Source organism: Marmota marmota, unplaced genomic scaffold (assembly GCF_001458135.2).
Source record: "Marmota marmota marmota unplaced genomic scaffold, marMar, whole genome shotgun sequence".
Taxonomy (NCBI): Eukaryota; Metazoa; Chordata; class Mammalia; order Rodentia; family Sciuridae; genus Marmota; species Marmota marmota.
In genome coordinates, this window is record NW_025999977.1 from 26,662,768 (window position 1) to 26,684,528 (window position 21,761).

The window sequence follows — 21,761 nt, forward strand, 5'->3', positions numbered from 1 at the left end:
CCCCCCGTCCGAGCCTGTTGTGTCTGCTTCTAGCTCTCCTTCCTCAAACCCGAAGGGAAAAGTAGGCCCAGAATCCACTGTGTTGATTCCATGGGAATTGCTCCCTCTCACCCCTGACACCCATGACCTAGGGGGCCTTCCAAGTTGGGTGAGTAGGTTGGGATGTTTTAAACCATAAGGAAGAGACACCCAGAGCTATCAAGGATCATATTTTATTGGCTTGGGATGAGTTTTGGCATCTGGAGTTTTACAAGCTACCCAGGTGATTTTGATCATCAGTTTGAGATAGTTTCTTTTTCTTTCTCTCTTTCCTCTTTTTCTTCCCTTCAGTAAACTGTTTTTAAATTTTGTTTTTTTAATGAAAACCAGGCCCTCCTCACAGTGGTACAGAGGCTGCGCCCATCTCTCCCACAGCAGAGGACAGTGCTCTCCTCTGTGCCTCTTCACCTCCCAGAAGCAAATCAGGCCCATTTACCTGAGGTAAAGAGAGCCCCGTCCCCTGCCATGCACAGGGAGGAGTGACATCTGGGAGGCCATACTTGTCCCCATCTGCAGCTTCACTTTCCTCCTCTGCTCACGTTTTTCCAGAGCAGCTCTGTTCCAGGCCTTGGGGGGAGCCCAGCCATGATCACCTCCCCAAACCAGCGGCTCTGACTGAACACACAGAAACGCAGGATCAGGGCCCAGCCAAGGTCTCCCAGTCACGGGGGAGATGAGCCGAATTGGGACAAAAGACAGTTGTTGGCCCAGGGAGGCAGGATTTGGGGTGACCTTGTGCTGGGCAGAGGTGGGCAGCTGTATTTCCTTGGCTCCCAGAGGCCTCCTGTCTGGTGGGATCTGCTGTTCCTGCCAGTGGCCACCTGGCCCAGCTTGGGGAGATGTGGAGAATGAATTTCACAGTGATCTCCACTGGGTCAGGGCACCGAGACAGCTGCAGGAGGGGACACAGCTGGTGCTGCCCCCACCCCTTCCACTGGAGGAACGCCACCCTGCCCCTGGGGACCAGGGGGCTTACTTGCTGTGGTTCCAGGGGCCGTGGGAAGGTACCTCTAAGCCACTTTTGAAGGCACAGGTGGCTTTCATTAAAATAAAATCATGGCTTATTCCAGTGGCTTCCAGTCCTGGCTAACATCAGGATCACCCAGGATGTTTATTTAGAAATGAAGATTAATAAAAAATAAAGCATATTAGAACCCATCCCAGACCTAATCAATCAGAATCTCCGAGGGTTGGCGTGGGCTGGGATCAGTGTGACTTGGTTTAATCCGATGGCTTCCCTGATTCCAGAAGATGGAGTCCGTAGAAGGAGAGAAAGAGATGGCATGGCGGGGGCTTAGGTTGGTGGAGAAGAATCCCTACAGTCGCCATCCACTAGAGACCCACTGCCGCCGGAGATTGTAGACGTCTCCTACCTCATCTTATGTAGTCTTCATAATCAACCTGGGAGGTAGGTCCACTTATCACCCCCATTTGCCGTTGAGGAGCTCAAAGGGGCCACACACAGAGCTACAGAGAGGCAGAGCCAGAACTCGGATCCAGATCTTTCTCCTAACCCCTCTGCTATGGAAGTGTTGATGTGAACCCTGGGTACCACCTTGGGAATCAGGCTAATCTAAGACCAAATTGTGACATTAGCTCCGTTGCTTTCCAGACGCTCGTCTCTGGTGGGCCCTGTCTATCTCGGGGTTCAGCTGCCACTTGCTCTCTCCCCTCTTGTCACTTCACTGTGCACCTGGGGACACAGAGGAGGTCAGGACATGGCCATCACGGAGGCAGGGTGGTCCCTAGGAAGGAGCTTCTGGGACCACTCCCTACCCCAGAGCTCTGAGAGGAGCCTCAGTGTCCTTTCTGCACAGAGGAGTCTTAGCCGGGTGATTTCTGGGGACATATTCGCTCTTAAAGAGCAGAACCTGTCCCACCTGCCCCGGTGCTCTGCTCTGCCACAGGGCCCCCTCCACACACATCTGTCTACCCAAAGAGAATGGTGGGTTGTGTCACCCGACAGCTTCTGGCACATACGAGGTGTTCAGGAAGGTGGCCCTTCACTGACAGCAGTTATGATTAAGCACCTGTTGACAGCCATGGGCACGAGACTAAAATACTAGGGATTCCAAGAGGACCCCCACCCCGTGGAGCTTAGCACCTAGAGAGGGAGGAAGACAGAGGGCAATGAATGAAGGGATTACAATTGTGCTGAGCGCTAGGAAGGAAAAGAATAGGGTAGTTTGAGAGTGTGGTTAGAGTGGGGAGGGGATCATAGTTTAAACTGAGGGACAGAGGAAGGCCTCTCTTCATTAGAATCATTTCATCTGAGCCCTGAAGAATGAATGGGAGCCAAATGGCCACTGAAGGTGAGGTGCGGATAGGGAGTGTGCTGTAGGCTAAGGGAGCAACAGGTGCAAAGGCCCTGAGGTAGAGATGATGGACCCACAGACTGACAGCCAGTGAGGCGACAGCCAGGTGAGCAGGCAGGAGGGGAACAACAATGGGCACCGGAGAAGAGGGCTGGGCCAGGTCATCAGGGTCTTATAGTAAGAACTTTGAACGTTCCTCTTCATGCAATGAGAAATGCTTGAAATTCACAATATCATCCTGAGTAGGACTTCAGGATATGTGGTTCATGCCCTGGCCAGGCAAGGTCACTTGGGTGGATAATGGATGGAGAAAACTCAGGGGGAGCTGCTCTGGGGGTTCTGGTAGGATCACAGCCCTGGTGGGGTGCACTGACGGCCTGAGCGAGGATGCCAGGAGAGGCAGACGTGCTGGCCCTGCACACGCTCGGCTCTGGCTTTGTCCTACCCTTAGGCCTGGCAGACAGGGTGGACCCTTAGCACCTCCCTCTGGGGATCAGGTGGGCTCCCACCTAGGTCTGAGATCTGCTTGGCAGCCGTGCCTATCTGAGAGATAAGAGAAGGGCAACAGAGCAGCCCAGCAACAAGAAACCTTGGTTGTTCGAGGTCCTAAAGCCTTCGCTGCTGTCTCTGGGTCTGCCTGGCTAGAGGGGCACATCTGTTACCAGAGAGGGGTCCACCGGGAGAACCCAGAGCCAGCCCCCGGACGCTGCCCCTCTCTACTCCAAGCCCCTCCATGGCAGTACTCTCCTCTTGTCTGCAGGATAGGATTTTTCCCTGGCCTGGACACAGCAAGCCCCTCTGTGGCGTTCTGGGGCATTGTGGAGGACATTAGACCCCTTAGACGTCAGGAAGGTGTCCCTGGAGGGTGCAGCTTTTGAGGAAAGGGAGCTATCAAGCAGTGCCCCAGGAGGAGCTCTGCCCACAGGTGGGCAGATGGACTAGGCATGTCAGTGTTTCTGGGCCTAAAGGGCAGTACCACCTGTCCCCAAATATCCCCTGACACCTCAGGAAGCCCACCTGGCTTCCAAGGGATCCTGGACACTCTGGGGAGCAGTGCACAGCACTCTGCTGGGGAGGCCAGGCTGGGCCTCAGGGAGCCCGAGCTCTGGGAGGCTGAAGCCCTAGGCCAGCTGCCAGGAATGGGCTCCCAGAGCCCTGCTTTGGCACCCTGCCTCCCTCAGCCTCCTCTGACAGGGTCCAGGGTACTTCTGCCCACATCACAGATGGGCAGTTGAGGGCCTTGCCTTGGAGAAATGTATAATGAAAATCCTAAGCCTTATCGGGGCTGGAGTGAATTTGTCACAGATCAAGGGTGCGCCTCAGGTACAGACTTAGGGCAGAGGGCCCCAAAGTGGGGCATCAGACTGCTGGTGTTGGTGGCAGAGTACAGAGAGGAGATGAAGGAGAGGAGGGGGTGGGACCGAGCCCATTCTTCCAAGGATCCAGTAAGACTCAGTGTCTTAGCTCCAGAGCTGGAGATTGACCCTCTGAAGTCAAGATGAAAAACTGAGACTTACAGGGGAAATCTTGCTGCAGAAGGCTGAATAACGAATCCCACCCATATGTTCATGCTCTAACCCCAGAGCCTGTGGATTATTACCTTAATAGGTCAAAAGGGACTTTATAGTGGTTATGAAGTTACAGATCTTTTTTTAAAAAAAATTATGTGTTCTAATTAGTTGTACATGACAGTAGAATGCATTTTGACACATTATTCATAAATGGAGTATAACTTCTCATTCTTCTGGTTGTATGCGATGTAGAGTTACACAGGTCATGTAGTCACATATGCACATAAGGCAAATGTCCAATTCATTCTCTCATCACTCCTATCCCCATACCTCCTGCCCTCCCTTCACTCCTCTCTGTCTAATCCAAAGTACCTCTATTCTCCCCCTCCCCTTGTTGTGAATTAGCATCCGCATATCAGTGAAAACATTCAGCCTTTGTTCCTTTGGGATTGGCTTATTTCGCTTAGCATAATATTCTCTGGTTCGATCCATTTACCTGCAAATGGCATAATTTCCTTCTTCCTTAAGGTTGAGTAATATTCCATTGTGTATAAATATCAAAATTTCTCAATCCTTTCGTCTGTTGAAGGGCACCTGGGTTGGTTCCATAGTTTATGAATTGAGCTGCTATAAACATTGATGGGGCTGTGTCACTGTAAAATGCTGTAAATTACAGATCTTGAGATGGGGATTATCCAGGTGGGCCCACTAGAACCCCTAGTATCCTAAAGAGAAGTTCAAGGGAGTCAGAATTAGAGAAGGCGGAGGAGGAAGTGGAGAAGGAGTGATGCTCTTGAAGATGGAGGTAGGGGCCACCAGCCAAGGAGGCAGGCAGCCACAAGAAGCTGAAAGAATAAGGGCATAGGGTCTCCTCTAGGGCCTCCAGAAGGAACGGCCCTGCAGACACCCTGGCTTTAGCTCAGTGGCACTGATTGGGACCTCTGGCTTCCAGAACCATAAGAGAATAAATGTGTGTCAGCTCAGCCCCTGGTGTTGACGTGCTTTGTTACAGCAGCCACACGAAACTAAAAATACTTGCCTAAAGATGCAGAGAGAGCTGGTGGCTGAGGCTACTCTGGGAGCCCAGCTCTCTGCAATGCCCCTTGGACACTGGGTGGGCTGGACAAGAAATGGAGGAAAGACCCTAAGGATGCCCATATGCCCAGGCTGGTAAGCCTGGGCCTCTGGGAGGGGTGTGTGTGTGTGTGTGTGTGTGTGTGTGTGTGTATTCATTAAAGACAAGGGAAGAATGTGTCTTCTTCGTGCATCAGGGGTTTTCTGGGCAGATGATCCTTTAAAGGCATGTCAACATTTTTCTCTCCAGGAAAAAATAACTCAGTCTCTATTGAAAAATTGTCAGAGTTTCACACGCACACACGGACAGACTTATGGGTCCCAGCGAGACACAAACCGTGCCGCTTGCTCCAGGCATCTTTAATTTTCGCAGAACTGGAAGTAGAACTGAAGGGTAGGGGGACCCACCGGATTGAGGTCTGTGGACTTGTGGTGACATCTGGGTTTCTCCAAGACTCTTGGGGTCCTGTGGAGTGAGCCCCCCTCCCCAGTGCCTTCTGCTTCCACGAAATCTGTGGGAAGATTTGACACATTTCCTAGCAGTGTCGAGCAATTGGAATTTCCAGGCTGATTCCAGATGTGGGGCTGAGTGGGGTGGAAGTCTGGCCTTGGGAAGTATCTAAGAGGCCACAAGTCCCCTCGGATCCCTAGTGCTGGCCTGCGCCATCATGCATGCCCCCCTCCTCCTCACTCTGGGCCCTGTAGTCGGGCTTTCTGTTTGGCGTTGAAGGAAGCCACGGGTGTGGTTTTCAATCCCTGCAGAGAGGGCTAAGGGGAGGCCTGAAGCTGGCCGGCTGGAGGTCCACAGTCAAAAGCCCCTTTGGGGCTGGGATTGGGGGCCATAACGGGACAGGAGGAGAAAGGGAGACTGAGGGAGAGCTGGTGAGGAGCCCACTGGGAGAATGCATTCAGGCCCAGCCTGGCAGAGATTGGGTATGAAACAGGTTTAAAGGGGTGAGGGAGATCAGGGGGGGCAGGGATCAATCTGAACCAGGCTAATAGTGGATGCCTGGCCTGGAGCAGCTAGGAGGGTGGAAAGAGGAGAAGGCCCTTTGCCCAGCCAGAGAACCCTTCTTCCTGATGCCCAGGACTGCTCAATCCCCCAGACCAGACTAGTAGAACCAGAGGGCTCCTCAGGAGGAGTGAGGGTCGTATCAGGTGCCTGAGTGAAATCATGAATGGATTAAGAATGTCACCTTCTTTTGTCAGCCTGTCTGTGGTTGCCCTCTTTGGTAATCAAAATAATGCCCCTCCCAAAAGATATCCCCATCCCCATCCCCAGAACCTGAGAGTGTGACACACCTTAGGCAAAGGGACTTTGAAAATGTGATTATGTTAAGCATCTGGAGATGGAGAGATCACCTAAGATTATCTAGGAGGGGCCATGTCATCATAAGAATCCTCACAAGAGGGAGGCCAGAAAGTCAAAGGCAGGAGACAAAGCACAGGAGAGCCATCTGAAGTCCCTGCGTGCTGCTGACTTTGAAGGTGGAGAGGCTGGGAAAGGCAGGAAACTTCCCCCAGAGCTTCCAGAAAGAACCAGCCCTGCAACTCCCTGATTTAGGCCAGTGATGCTGATTTTGGATTTTTGGCTTCCAGCGCTATATGATAATAAATTTGCCTTGTTGTAAGCAACTCAATGACAGCAGTCGTAGGAAACCAACAGCTTCCCATGGTGCGGTGGCCCCAGGGCCTGCCTACTCCTGCTGCAAGCTGCCACGGGGTGAGGGAGCCTCCTGTCCCTCCTGTCTCCACACCCCTGGCAGAGCACCAGCACAGGCTGCATTCAGGAGACCAGAGCACTAGCTGCCCTCCAACAGACCCTGTCCCCACGGCAGCTGGCTCCCTTCACTCACGGGAGGACCAGCCCTGGGTGCATCATTCCTCCAGGGCAGCTCTCTACCTTCTCTCCCACGCTCAGGAACACCACTCCCCTCTCCTTGCAAGGAAACAGTGTCTACAGGGAATCAGGGGAGAAAGACAGACACAGAGAGAGAGAGAGGTGCCTAGCACTTTGGAAACCTCCACTTCTGGGAACTGGATGTGAGTAACACCTGCTGGAAAAGGAGTTTCTACAAACAAACTCAGGGGTTGCACTGAGTGACTGGCAGGAGGTGGCCAGTCTGGGTGAGAGTATGGGGTTATGGGGCTAAGAATGTGAGGATTTCAAAAACCCCTGCCCCTTAGGCAAAGGGACTTTGCAGATGTAATTATGTCACTTATTTTCTCCTCTCCTTACAAGCCCAAGCATAGATACCTATGCAGCCAAGTGCACACAAACATACACATGGCCACAAAACAGTGCCAATATGCACAGAGAGGAAATGGGCCAACACATGCACAGCCACTCCCAACACAAATAAACAGCCATGCTTGTGTTTGTAGATACACACCCACAAACGCAGATAGGTTCACTTCACACACACACCCACAAGAATGCACACAAACACAGACACACCCATGCACTAGTAAAGACCATCCATGCATGGGGACAGCTGGACACCTGTGACCAGGGCGGAAGGGCCCGCACATCCTGTGACACCCTTGCCGGCGTCAAGCTCTCCTGTGCTCTGCTCTGGAGACCTCTGCTGGTGAAGCCAGGAACTGGCACCAGGCCCTCCTTGGCCCTGGAGTTGCGCTGGGCTAGACTGAGGGAGAAAGGACAGAGGAAAGACCCTCCAGGACCTGCTCCAGGAGCTCAGCATTGCTGCCTGGATTTTCTGCAGCCTCCAATCCAGCACAGAAGGGGAGATTTCTCCCACAAAGACTCCCCTGGGCTTTTTTCAAGGCCCAGGCCAACCCTGTCCTATCAGCAGGCACTGCTAAAGTGCCTGGCATGGAGAAGGGACCCCAGCCTGGCTCATCTCTCTCCAGAACAAGATTTATCCCAACCCCAACTCTGGGAGCCTCCCCCTGCTCTCCTGATCCCTTCTGGGCTGTTTTGGGGTACAGCTGGGCACCAAGGCCCCCTCCCTGCTGCCTACTGGGTCTGACTCAGCTTGATATATCTTCTGGTCCAAACCTCTACCTCCTATGTCCCCTCATAGGTCCCAACCTCCTACTCTCAATGGCCTTTCCTGTCCATTTCCTCTTGGGGTGGTAGTGGGGAGTGACAAAGAGGACTTGGAATAAGATGGATGAACCTGAACTCAGATCTCAGCTCAAAGTCAAGGTTCACTTACCAGCGATGGCCTACCTGGGCAGCACCCTAACATCCCTCAACTTGTTTCACCAGGAAGAATGGGGATCAGGGCATTTCTGTGGCAGGTGAGAAAACCCAGGGCCAGGCAGCTGTCTAGGGTGCCATCTTTTTGAGGCACTCCAATGTCACTGGAAATATGGGATGATGAAGAAAACCATGTCTGGAACTCCCTAGAGGACAGAGGATAACCTTGCAGTGGTGTGGTAGGGGGACCTCAAAAGAACAGGCTAGTGTAGCAGTCTCTAAAGGAGGGGGTGCATAGGGTCTTGGCAGTTTTTGCTTGTCTGATTGGGAATGTAAGCCTGGGGTCAGAACTGCACTGCTCAGAGGAGATGGAGTGTTGCTAACAGGGACTCTCTCTCTGCTTCCTCATTCCTCCAAGCAGAACTCTCTTTCTACCACATTAAAGTGGCGTTGAAAGTAAATAAATACTGATTGGTGGGACGTGGGTTATTAGGCTGCCTCGAGTACCCATGTCGGCTGTGTCTCTGTTCCTCGGCCCTAAGACTGCGTTCCAGCCCTCCAGTCAGCTGGGCCCTCTCTCAGCTTCTCTCCCAGGTCTTTGTGTCCACAACGTCACTTATTTCTTCACTCAATAATCCCGCCTCCAACCTGAGGCCACTGACCCAGCACATTCTGGAAACCTCAAGGATTCTAACAGGGATCATGATTCCTATTTTTTGGGGACATCAGATTGTTTATATATATATATATATATATATATATATATATATATATATATNATATATATATATATATATATATATATATATATATATATATATATATATATATATATTTATTAACCTGTTTAAAGCAACAACAAGCACCGAAAGTACCTCATTATCTTTCCTTCAAATGTCTACAATCAGGCTGTCCCACCTTACCAATGGCTTAGAGTTCAAAACTGTTTATGGGAAGTGGTTTGGCATTCCAGACAATGAGCTGATAGAAAAACCAAGGGTTCAGTGTTTTGAATGGAGCTCAGTTTTCCACGTTGAGCCATAAATGCTCATTTAGCCCATCTCCAAGCTGGGCAGCCACACACACCTACGGTGGAAAAATAAAACCCTTACTGTTGCAAGATGTGCATGTAGAAATTGAAAAAAATAATGATGTGGATCTAGAAAAGTCTGCCTGTTTTTAATTGAAAGCTGGTGTTGGAGGAAAGAAAGAAGGAGTATGGGAAGACAGGTGAGGCTTTCTAAAGGCAGTTTTGAAGCAGTTTTCAAGGGTATTAGAAGTTGGAAGACTCCGTTCTTCATTATTGGGTATCTGGAACTGAACTCAGGGGAGATTTACCACCAAGCTCCAAGCCACATCCCCAGCATTTTATTTATTTATTTGAGACAGAGTCTCACTAAATTGCTCAGACTGGCCTTGAACTTGTGATCCTCTTGCCTCAGCTTTCCAAGTAGCTGGGATAACAGGCATGCACCACCACACCCAACTCTTCTTCGTTATTCTAATTATTTTCCTGGCTCTCGGCCTGCCTTTTTCTTGACACAGGGGCAGGTCTGGCTCTCTCTCTGACAGCCAAGATGGGTTAGGTAGACAGGATACACTATGGGGGAAGGAGCTCCCCAAGGTGACAGGGGTAGGGTGGAAAAATGGGAGATGAAGGAAGTAGATTCAAGGACTCGTTGCTGGGTTTTAAAGAGGGCCTGCGGAAGCACAAGTTAACCCAAGCTGATCATGATTTTAAAAACAAAAACAAAAGGAGAGAAAAGAGATTTTGGTACCTGCGTGACCCCCTCTCTCCTAGTTGGTTCCAAGACTGGCCACCAGGTAACACCGCAGGCCCAGGACAGCATGGTTGCAGTCTGCAGCAGGTTGAGGGGACCCAGGAGGCCTCAGGGGAGTGGGGAAGGCAGCCAGGGAATCAGATCCATCTTCATTCTGGCTGTGTTGGAGGAAGGTGGCCACATGGGCATCCCCTGCCTTCCCTAGCCACCACCCCAGACTCCCTGAGGGGTTAATACTGCTGTACAAGGTGAGGTGGGGATGGGATGCTGTCCAGAGTGGTGGGGCCAGAGAGAGAAGGGTGAGTGACAGAAGAGGAAAGGGGATTGGGAAGGCTTTGCACAGAACCTCCACAGCTGAGGGGACAGAAAACAATGAGCCTCTATTGAGAGTCCGCCCCCACTCACAGGTCCCGGCAAAGGGAGGCCCAGAGGCAAATCTAGGGGCCCCACCCACGGGAGGCAGATGCAGGTGATTCAGATTTAGGCTTGGCTGATAACAGCCCCCAGCAGTGGAGAATAGGTCCTTTGTGAGGGTGCACCTCCTCAGCCCCCTCCCCACAGCTGGCTGGCTGGAGCAAGCCTGGGGGCTGAGGGCGCTGGCTGGCAAGAAATGGGTTGATGGGAAAATGCAAAGAAGGCCTGTGAGGCCCGGTAGGATGCAGGAGGCTCTGGGTTCCATCCCCAGCACCGAGGGGTGGAGGGGATCTGCAGGGGGATCGTGCAGCAGGAAGAGAGAGCTAGCAAGGGCCCGCCTGCTTTCCCTCTAGGTTTGAATCTAGCTGTGTCCACCCCTGCTCCTCATTCGCTCATTCCCCCAGGGAGAAAAACCACTTTCCATCAATACTGAGGATTGCCCATGGCCCCAACTCAACTGGAATCAGCTTGGTGGAAAGGGAGTGTGATAACTGGCTCAATCAGGGCGACGGGGGGGGGCAGGTCCCAGGGAGGCCTGGTGGAGGTTGACTACCTTTTCCTGCCTCTTCTCCGGGCTTCTCTCAGGGGCTGGCCACACCTTTTCTTCTGCAGATGGGCTTTGCTTGCCCACTCTGCCCTTATCCTCCTGCAGGGAAAATGAGCATGGTCAGTTCAGGGGCACATACTCATGGTCTCATGACCGAAAGGTGTTGACTGGGGAAGCTGCCTAAGGAGAATTTAAGGAAAAAAAAAAAAACTACACTTCCCAGACTCCCTAGAAGCTAAGCGTAGCCACGTGTCTAAGAGCTCTGCCAATGAGATGTGAGCAAAAGCAATGTGGGCAACCTCCATGGTGCCTTAAAAGGGAATCAGCCTTTCTTGGCCCCCTTCCTCCACTTGGTGCAGGAGGGAAGTCTGTGTGCTGGTCAACCACCCAAGATCATGTGGGTGAGGACAGGACCACAGGCATGGCACAGTAATACGTTAGAAGCCTGAGTCCCAGATACTATTTTGGCCCCAAACTGTTCGTGCCTGGACTGTTATACAAGAGGATTAATCTGTCTTGTTGGAGTCCCTTATTTTTGGTCTCTGTTCTATCAGTCCCGGCTATATCCTGGGTGATCCATCTTGGGACCTTCTCTTGGTACCCAGGCCTATAGGTTGAAAACCATCTTTTGCATGGGGACCAGATTTGTTCCCCATTATGTATTCCTCCACCGGAACCCAGAAAAGTTCTGCCACTCTTTGCTGAGAGTGTGACAAGTTATATCATGGGACCGGACCAGTTCTACTTCACCTTAGAACTTATTGAAATTCCTTCTCCCATTCCATATCCCAGGTCCATCTCACTGGTTAGGTTCCAAAGTGTTCTACATATGGGTTAGATCAGTCTCTGCCCCAATTCAGGAGCTCCTGTAGGGTGAAGGCCATGGCTTTTTCCTTAGATGGGGGCCCCTGGGTGCTGGAGCTATGGGGAAAGGTAAAACTTCCCCTGAGGATGGGCGTTGTGGGCCTCTTATTAGTGTAAGGGCTAACCCAGCAGTCGGCCCATCTTCCCATGAGTTGGGGGACTGGAGGCACGTAGTTACCAAGAGCTGAGCAGGGGGGGGCTTGAGAGAAACTGCTGCGAATTGTCTTTTGTCCTGTACCTTGGAATGTTCCACCCCTGGGTTCCCACCCAGACCCTCTATGTCCCCTGGGCCTGAGGCCATGAAAGCACCAACTTGGCAGGTCCTGGGCCTCTGGAATGGGGGAGAGAAGCAGTGGCTTTGTTTTGTTCTAGGTCAGTATAGGAGATGAGGCACCAAAAATAATTGAATGAATATGTGTCTAATGATTCCCCACCCTCATTCCTAGCTTTTTTTTTTTAAATGTATTTTTATTTGTAGATGGACCAAATACCTTTATTTTATTTTATTTTTTATGTGGTGTCGGGTATCAAACCCAGTGCCTCATGCATGTTTGGCAAGCTCTCTACCACTGAGCCACAACCCAAGTCCCCCCCCACCCACCCCATCATTCCTAGCTTTTATAATTAGAGAAACAAAGTTGAATTGAATTTGATTGGGAAAATTCAGAAGGAAACATTGCCTTGGACCACAGAAACACAGACTGGGCTTGGGCTGGGTTCTTCCTCTCTTTTCGTACTGACTGTATTTAAGGACAATGGCAGGCAGGCCCACATCTCTATGAGAGCCTTCCTTGGCCCCCAAGTGGCTGGCTTTGCTCACTCTTCTCTTCCTCCAAACCTCTTTCCTTAGATAGACTCTAAGAACAAAGAAGATGGTACCTCTCGCTTCAGACTGTGGCCAGAAGACTGTTGAGAGGAAAGTCGGGCTAGCCAATGGAATACAGTGGAATAGAACGCAATGTTAGGTTTCCAGGATAGACCTCTGCTCCCACCTTTAACCAAGACAATTCTCCATACTGGTTTCCCCTGACACCATACTGGTATTCTCCTGATTCAAGGGGAGAACAGTACACTTTTAGTTTTCCCTCCCATGAGATACCTCAAGTCTGAGGCACAAACAGGGCTGGTGACGTAGTGGCACAGGGGCAAGATGCTGAGTGTTGACTCTTTCATAACTACACAACTGTGAGAAGCAGGAGTCTGCTCATGGTGTAGAACCAAGGCTGAGCATCCATGTGTCCTAGGATGGATGAAGTGTGGCCTAGTCATATACAGCATCATAGAGCAGGTTAAACAGATCAGCCACAGCAACATGAAACTCTAGCCATATCCAATTAAGAAAAAATGTACCGAGAGATGATATGAAGAATGGTGCCCTTTTCATGAGGTTATAGCAACTCACATAAAAACACATTAATAAAATTCTACAAAATGGAAAGTATGGGATGTTGCACAGAAGATTCTGGATGTTGGCCACTTTGAGTGGAAGGAGGCAGGGGAAGGGAGGGGAGGAGGAGCCTGTGGTGAGACGTGGATCTTGGTCAAGGCTTTTGTGTGGGTGGTGTTTTTGCAAGAACTTATCATATCACTAAAAACAACAAATTAAATAAAATTGAACCAGACACGGATCAATGATGAGTGTGTCAGGGAACCAGTGCTGTGTGGGGGCGTCTGTGGGTTGCCATAACTTGCTCTTTTGCAAATGTTCTGAGCCTCCCTCATCATCCCACCATGGAATCCACAGTTTCCCTGTATCCACACCAATCTTTTCTTAATATTCCTTGCAAGAAGAAAGCTAGCCTCCTGTATCAAAGGATTCCAAGAGATAGTGTTCCAAACAAATAGAAGGTTAACTCTGGCAAGCCAAGTCACTACTAAAGAAAGTGGTGCAGGGGTACTATGGTGGCCCCTTCCATCTCTTGCTCTTATACCACAGTCTCCCTCCAAGGTAGACACTTAGGCCACGGCCAGCACTTTAATGGTCCAGCCAGAAAGAAAGCGGAGAAAGGAGGAAGAAGATATGCCTACTTCCCTGGAAGGGCTTGGTGTGAAAGTTTCATATATCTGACCACTTCTAGACTCGGTCATAAAGCATATCTAGTTGTGAGGGAAATTAGGGAATAGAGTCTAGGTAGCAATGTGTCCATTGCATACCACCTAGGGTGGTTATAAAAAAAATCGATCATAACAAGTATTGGAGAGAATGGGGGGAAATCAGAACTCTCATATATTGCTGGTGGTAATGTAAAATGGTGCAGCCACTTTAGAAAAACAGTTCGTCAGTTCCTCAAGAACTTAAGCAAAGAATTCCCATGACCGTGTGCTCCCACCCATAGGTACACCCAGCTAAGAGAGTTGAAGACACATAACCACATAAAAACATACGCAGGAATGTTGTGCAACACTATTCATAATAGTCAAAAAAGTGGAAACAACCCAAACATCCCTCAGCTGATGATCATCCATAAAATGGAATGAAATACTGACCCATGCTGCAACATGAAGGAACCTTGAAAACATTGTGCTAAGTGAAAAAAGCAGACCCCAACGACTGCTTATTGTATGGTTCCACTTCTACAAAATGTCCAGAATAGGCAAATCATGGGAACAGAAGTTAGATTAGTGGCTACGAGGGATGGAGGGGTGAGACAAGGGAAATGGAATGAGTGCTAATGCATACAGGGTTTGTTTTAGTGATGAAGAAATGTCCTGGAACTGGATAGTGGGGGATGGTTGCACAATTCTGTGACTATCCTGAAAACCACTGAATTATATACACTTTACTAGGGTAAACTTTGTTGAATGTGTACTATATCTCAGTATAATTTTTATTTTCAAACAACGTAATATACTTCTAATCTATTTGTTTCCAATCTATTCCATGAGCAAGTAGTCCAACCTGAAAGCTGTTCCTAACATAATTCTTATGCCTGAAGACACACATATGCACATTATTTACTGGCTCAGGGTACTCTCTATACTCTTCCCATCCCACCCTTGCTTGACTTAATGCTAGTCCGTTTGAGGTTCTCTGATGTAGGCCTGAAGAAAAATGCAACTCCTTTATCTAATATTGGTTTCTGGGCTGGTTCTCATTTTTGGAGGGAGGGGAGGTGGAGCCTGTGGTGAGGTTTTGGTGCTGGAGCTCAAACCTGGGGCCTTGTGCATGTGCTCTACCACTGAGGCACAGCCCTAGCCCCTGACAGGGAGTCTTTTTCTCTTCTTAATTTTTTTTTTGTTCTTTTTAGTTATACATGGCAGTAGAATGTATTTTGACACAGCATACATACATGGAGTATAACTTCCCATTCTTGTGGTTGTATATGATATGGAGTTACGTTGGTCATGTATTCATATATGAACACAGGAAAGTTATGTTCATTCATTTTACTGTCCTTCCCGTTCCCACCCTCTCCCTTCCAGTCATTCTACCCTGTTCAATCTGGTGAACCTCCCCTCACCCACATGTATTTTGAGTCAGCATCTGCATATCAGAGAGAACATTTGGCTTTGGTTTTATGGGATTAGCTTATTTCACTTAGCATAATATTCTCCAATTCCATCTATTTACCAGCAAATGCCATAATTTCATTCTTCTTTATAGCTGAGTAATATTTCATTGTGTGTGTATACCACATTTTCTTTATCCATTCATCTGTTGAAGGGCATTTGGGTTGCTTTTACGGAAAAAAATCAATGAAGTGAAGAAGGAGTCTATATTTTGGGAGCAAATTTTTGCCACACACATGTCAGACAGAGCACTGATCTTCAGGATATATAAAACACTCAAAAAAAACTTAACCCCCCCACCCACACACACACACACACACACACAAAAAAAAACAAGCAACACAATCAATAAATGGGCTAAGGAGCTGAAGAGACACTTCTCAGAAGAATAAATACAATTGGTCAACAAACATATGAAAAAATGTTCAACCTCTCTAGTAATTAGAGAAATGCAAATCAAAACTACTCTAAGATTTCATTCCACTCCAATCAGAATGGCAGTTATCAAGAATATAAGCAACAATAAGTGTTGGTGAGGATGTGGGGAAAAGGCACATGACTGTGAATTGGTGCAACCAATCTGGAAAGCAGTATGGAGATTCCTTAGAAAACTTGGAATGGAATCACCTTTTGATCCAGCTATCCCACTTCTCCATCTATACCCTAAAGACTTAAAAACAACATACTGCAGTAACGAAGCCACTTCAATGTTTATAGCAGCACAATTCACAACTGCTAAACTGTGGAAGCAACCTTGATTCTTGATTTTAGTTCTTGCACTTTAGGAGTCTTGTTGAGGAATTAGGTTCCTAAACTGACATGATGGAGAGTCCAGCCTACTTCTTCTAGTAGGTTCAGGGTCTCCGGTCTAATGCCTGGGTTCTTGATCCACTTTGAGTTAAGTTTTGTGCAGGGTGAGAGATAGGGGTCTAATTTCATTTTGTTACATATGGATTTCCAGTTTTCCCAGCACCATTTTTTGAAGAGACTATCTTTTCTCCAATGTATGTTTATGGTGACTTTATCTAGTATGAGATAACTTATTTATGTGGGTTTGTCTCTGTGTCTTCTATTCTGTACCATTGATCTTAATGTCTGTTTTGGTGCCAATACCATGCCTTTTTTTTGTTAATATAGTTCTATGGTCTGGCATTGTGATTCCTCCTGCTTCACTTTTCTTGCTGAGGTTTGCTCTGGCTATTCTGAGCCTCTTATTTTTTCCAAATGAATTTCATGACTGCTTTTTCTATTTCTATGAAGAACAGCATTGGAACCTTCATGGGAATTCCTGCCAGGGAGTCTTAACTGGAGTTGAAAGGAAACTGAACAAGGCCACAGTCTTATCCCCTGCTCTGGCCCTTCGACTTCATACAACTGGTTTAGCAGTTGGTTTCCTCAACGTGTTGAAGCTGCAAAAACTGGACTCCCAGTCAACTTAGGTTATTGGCCACAGTCAGAAAAAAGTCTGTATTGGAAGAGGTGCAGTCACATCTCTGCCTACACACTGCTGCCTCTGTTCTGAGTGTCTGACAGGACATTGCTAGTGTAGAAAGAGGCCAATACTCATCCATATTTGGATCTTCTCTAACCACTTCCTTTACAGCTAGAAGCTCAGTAGGCATGTGACTGCCTTTCAAGATATCACAGGAGATAGTGTTACAAAAATGTTATGCAAAACATACATCACCAGCTTTCCAATCTGAGATATCTACCCACCGTCTGATAACAGCCTCCCAAATTTAAAAAATATTTTAAATTTTCCCATACCAACACTCTTCTTGTAGATATAAAATTCTAAGTTAATTGGAATATCGTTTAGATGGCTGTCACAAAAAAACTTCAAACTATACTGGGTTAAACAAAATAGTTTGTTTTTCTATCATAAAAATTGATGATGGTCTAGGACTGATGATTGTATCAGCGGTTTAGTGGTTTTGGAGGACCCGGGCTCAGTACCCTATTACTTCATTATTCTCCACGTGCTTCCTCCATAACAGAGCTAAGTCAAAGAGCTTCCACCCTAGGTTGGGTTTCTTGGGAAACAGGCTCTGGGACAGGGATTTGCAGGTAGGTGCTTGGTTGGGAGTGCTCTTGGGATAGGCTCTATGGAGGGGAGGGAAACAGGTCTGGACAGAGGGAGAAACTGAACCGTGTTGCAGTTGCAACCAAAGCCTCAGCCACCCCACGGGAGCTCTGCAGCTGGGGCAGCCACTGAATTCAGGCTCCATTTGATACCCCCTGGGAGGAGGGGTAACTTTGGGCAAAGCAGTTTCTGGGAAACACAGCTGAACCGTGAGCTGACTCCTGGCAGTTGGTGGAAGGAGTGCCTGAGTTTTGAATGAGGTTTCTGGGAGTCCATGACATCGTCTGCTAGAGCTCCTGTGGGTCTCACCGTGGATTGTTCCCATCCAATGGGCAAAGAGATCATTGGCCAGAGTTAGCAACCTGGTCAGTTGTATCTACCTGGAAGAGACATGAGCTCAGCTAAAATCTCAAGGAAAAAAAAAAAATCCAAAAATCCCCAGAAGCAATAGCAAATACTGGGGTCATCTGGGCGTCTGTGCCACATGTTCCTTGACTCCATGTTCACCCCCAGGCTTTGTCCTGTCTGTCCTCAAACCTTGCCTTCCTTTACTTCCTCCTCTGACCTTGGTCCCTCTGCCCACCTGACATCGCCTCTTGAATGCTGCTACTTGAATGAGATTGCCTCTTCCACTTGCATGTGACAGTATTAAACTTAGCTACAGGGAAGTAAAAAAAGATTTTTTTCATTCCTATCATTGATCAAAGAGTGAATCCAGCTTGAGACATGGACAGATCCAGAGGTTCACAGGATGTTGTCAGGCCTCCGTCTCTGTCTCCCATCAGCTGTCCTCTATACTAGTTTCCTTCTCTGGCCACCTCATTCCCTATAGTGTGTAGCAAAAAATGCCCCTGACAGCACCCCACTCACTTTTCCATAGAGCTCACAAACTGAAAGAGGAGTGTAACCCTCTCTTCTTCAGCCTACCCCAGTGGCTCTGGGCCAATCTCTGTGACCAGGGGGTTGGGTTCTCAATTATCCAGACTGAGTGGTACCCTGCTATATGGTGCAGAATGTGAGACATTATAACTGATAGCCCAACCGGGAATTTCTGCAGTGGGGGATGGTTAAAGCCCTAAAAGAAAAAATAGGCATCTATTTCTAAAAAGAAGGGGAATGGATGAGGATGCTAGACCATCTCAAACTGAACATGTCCACAAGTGCACCCTTGGCTCCCTACCCACCTCCCCAAATGTGCTGATCCCACTCTTCCCACGTGGTAACTGGTGTCTCCATCTACCCAGTTGCTCAAGTCAGAAACGGGGTGGGGGGGTCATCCTCCTACCTATGTTCCTCTGCCCAGCATCCCCACCAATCAGTAAGGACAGATTCTACCACCTGGATCTCTTGACCCAGTCCCCTTTCTCCCTGTCACACCTCATCAGACCTCTGTCACCTTTTCTCTGTGACATTCCAATGACTTCCTCCTGACTTCCTCCACACATCAGTGCTCACTCTTGTTGCCGATTTTTACCCAGCAACCAGAGGTATCCTTTGGAAACATACAAACGGACTGTGTGTAACATGACCAATGGTGTACCTGGAATAAATGGACTTCAGGGTGATGAATCCAATTCTTAGATTCACTGGGTGAACCCCAAATCAGAATTCACTTGTCACTTCCCACAGCACTCACCACCTGAAGACTGCTTCAGCATCTCTTTCCTCATCCATCCTGGAAGCCCTGAGGGAAGAAGTCTTGTCAGTTGCACATACCACCATGCCCCAGATACTATTTGGAGTCCATACCCTGGGGACTTGATAGAATCAGGAAGGTATTCTTAGCAAGGGGACCCTAGGCTCTGGAGAGGGGACAGAGGAGCTATGCCATTGAGAAAGAGTGCTCTGCCAAGGAGGGAATTCAAGAGAGGCATCTCCAATGAGGAAATCCTCTCCAGGTGAAGGGGGAGGGGAGGGCAACTGCATAGCTCCCATGGGTCTGGGTGCAAAGCAGAAGGTTCTGGCTTTTTCCCAGCTGCACAGTGGGGATATCATAGCATCAAATATCCAAATGTTAAGATATGATGATCCAAATGATCCAGGAGCAGGAGGGGGGTGACATGATGGGAACACAGGAATCAGGATGCCCCCACACATACGAGCTTCCTCATTGGGACAACAGTATAGCTCCAATATCCTGCTCACCTCCCATATCTAGAACACCATGATTGGGTAACCAATCCAACCTGATAGATTGCTCTGAGAACCCTGCAAGGAGGTTGTCATGCCTCAAGTTCACTGTAATGTTATGTGATATGTCCCACAAAATCTCATGTGTGAGACAATCTAAGAAGGTTTAGAGGAGAAATGATTGGGTTAACCCAATAGTGAATAAATCCCCTGACAGGATTAACTAAGTGGTAATTGAAGGCAGGTAGGATGTGGCTGGAGGAGGTGGGTCATTTGGATGTGGCTTTGAGGTATATATTTTGTATCTGGAAAGTGGAGTCTCTCTCTCTCTCTCTCTCTCTCTGTTTTCTGATCATCATGTGACCACCTCCTTCCACCACAGTCTTCCACAGTCTGGTTAAGCCATTGCTACCCAAAAGCCTGAAGCTGCCTCAGCCCTTTCCTGGCTGTTTCCTCCTCTCTGGCTCCCAGGCCTCTGGGCCTGCTGTATACATCTTTTTTTCCCAGCTCCTTAGGCTCCTCAGGTTCGTGGTAAGTGCTGAAAGACAGGGCTCATTCATATGTCCCTGGGCCTATCCTGCTGTCTGTGACCCTTAACCCTCAACACAAAATGTCTGAACGGGTGCTGAAATGGGGCATCTACTAAGAGCTACGTGCAGAGTGACCCCAAGGTGGCTTATCTCCTGAGCACAACCTGCATTACACCTGCATAATATGGTCCATGCCAGAGAGCTGAGCCCGGCTTGGAGGCCTTGAGGCAGGAAATGGGATCCAGGCCCTGTATGTGCATTAGAAAGGTGGAGGGTTGGCCCTGGAGTGGAGGGTTTCAAGCCTTTAAGCCTCTTTCCTTGGAAGATTCTGTAAAGATACCATCCCCTTGCTAAGGAGGCCTGGTGTCCAAATCCTCTCTGGAGGTGTCTCCAGGAGTGTAGATAATGTGGCTCCTTTTTCCTCAAGGGAAGCAGGCTGTGGGACACCCCTGGGCAGGGCTCTGGAGGCCTGATGAAGATCTCTGCGCTGGAGGCAGAGTGAAGGCAAACAGGAGCTGCCCCAGGGGCCTGCAGAGTGTTCACCAAGGGCCCCCCACAGCTGGGTCACCTACATTCAAAATGGGCTTGGAAGAGCGGCTGAGGAGTGGGTGGACAGACACAGGGCAGTGACAGAGGCCCCAGAGGAGTGTGAGACACAAGGATCCTGGGCACGCGCAGCCCTACTCCCTGCAAGGCCTCAGGGACAACGGCACACCTCCTGTGCATAAAAGGGCAGGAGGAAGAACCACCTGACTCTAGTGACAAGGGAGGGGGGCAGGGCCTCCAAAGCCATCCCCAGGACCAGGAGAGGTGCGGCTCTGCCCATTCAGGCTGATGCTGACCTTGGCCCCATCAGAATGAGGCATGGGTCTCGGGTCATCTGCTTATCCACCACACCTTTGATTTCCCAGAGGTCAGAGTCGGGGTGTGCAGAAGAGACAGCAGAGCCCCCTTTCTGGGCACATCTGAGCTCCCTCCACGGGAAAAGACCCAGAGAGAGTGAGAAAGATGGGAAGAGAGAAGCCAGGGCTGAGGCGTGAGGCGGGCTGAGAGAGAAGGTAGGAGAAGGGACGAGCAGAAGTGAATGAGAGGGGTGGAGTCATCCTAAGAGAGGCAGCTGGGGAGGACAGAAGGTGGCCAAGGGCGTGGAGTTTCTTGGTACCAAGGATGGAACTCAGGGGCGCTTAACCACTGAGCCACATCCTGGGGCTTTTTTATATTTTATTTAGAGACAGGGTCTCACTGAGTCGCTTAGGGCCTCCCTAAGTTTCTGAGGCTGGCTTTGAACTCACAATCCTCCTGCCTCAGCTTCCCAAGCCTCTGGGATTATAGGCATGTGCCACCGCACCAGGCAAGCAGTTCTTTTTAATGGGGAGATAGGAGTTCCCAAACCACACCAAGTCAAAGGTGGGGAAGCAGAGCCCACCTGCTTTGTGCTGAGGCTTTCCCAGTCAGTTCAAGCCCATGGGGAAGAGAGTGGTAGACACCCAGCCAGGGCCTCCCCCAACCAGGAGCACTCACAGTTGGTGGGGTCTGCCCCAGTGTCCCAGGTCAATGTTTAACCATGGCTCAAGCCCAGGAATGCCCTATCTGTGACATGCAATTACAGGGGCTGGGTTTCAGCCCCAGCACTGGCAAGGGCTCAGTGGCAGGAGATAAGCAGGTGGCACCAGGAAGAGTTGTGTGTGTGCTCAACTGTGGGCTCCCAGCACCCCCACCAGGATCCACTCACAAGGCCTCCATTGTTGAGGTCTGGCTCCCAGCCCATCACCAGCCAGATAGGAGCTGCCGTTCTGA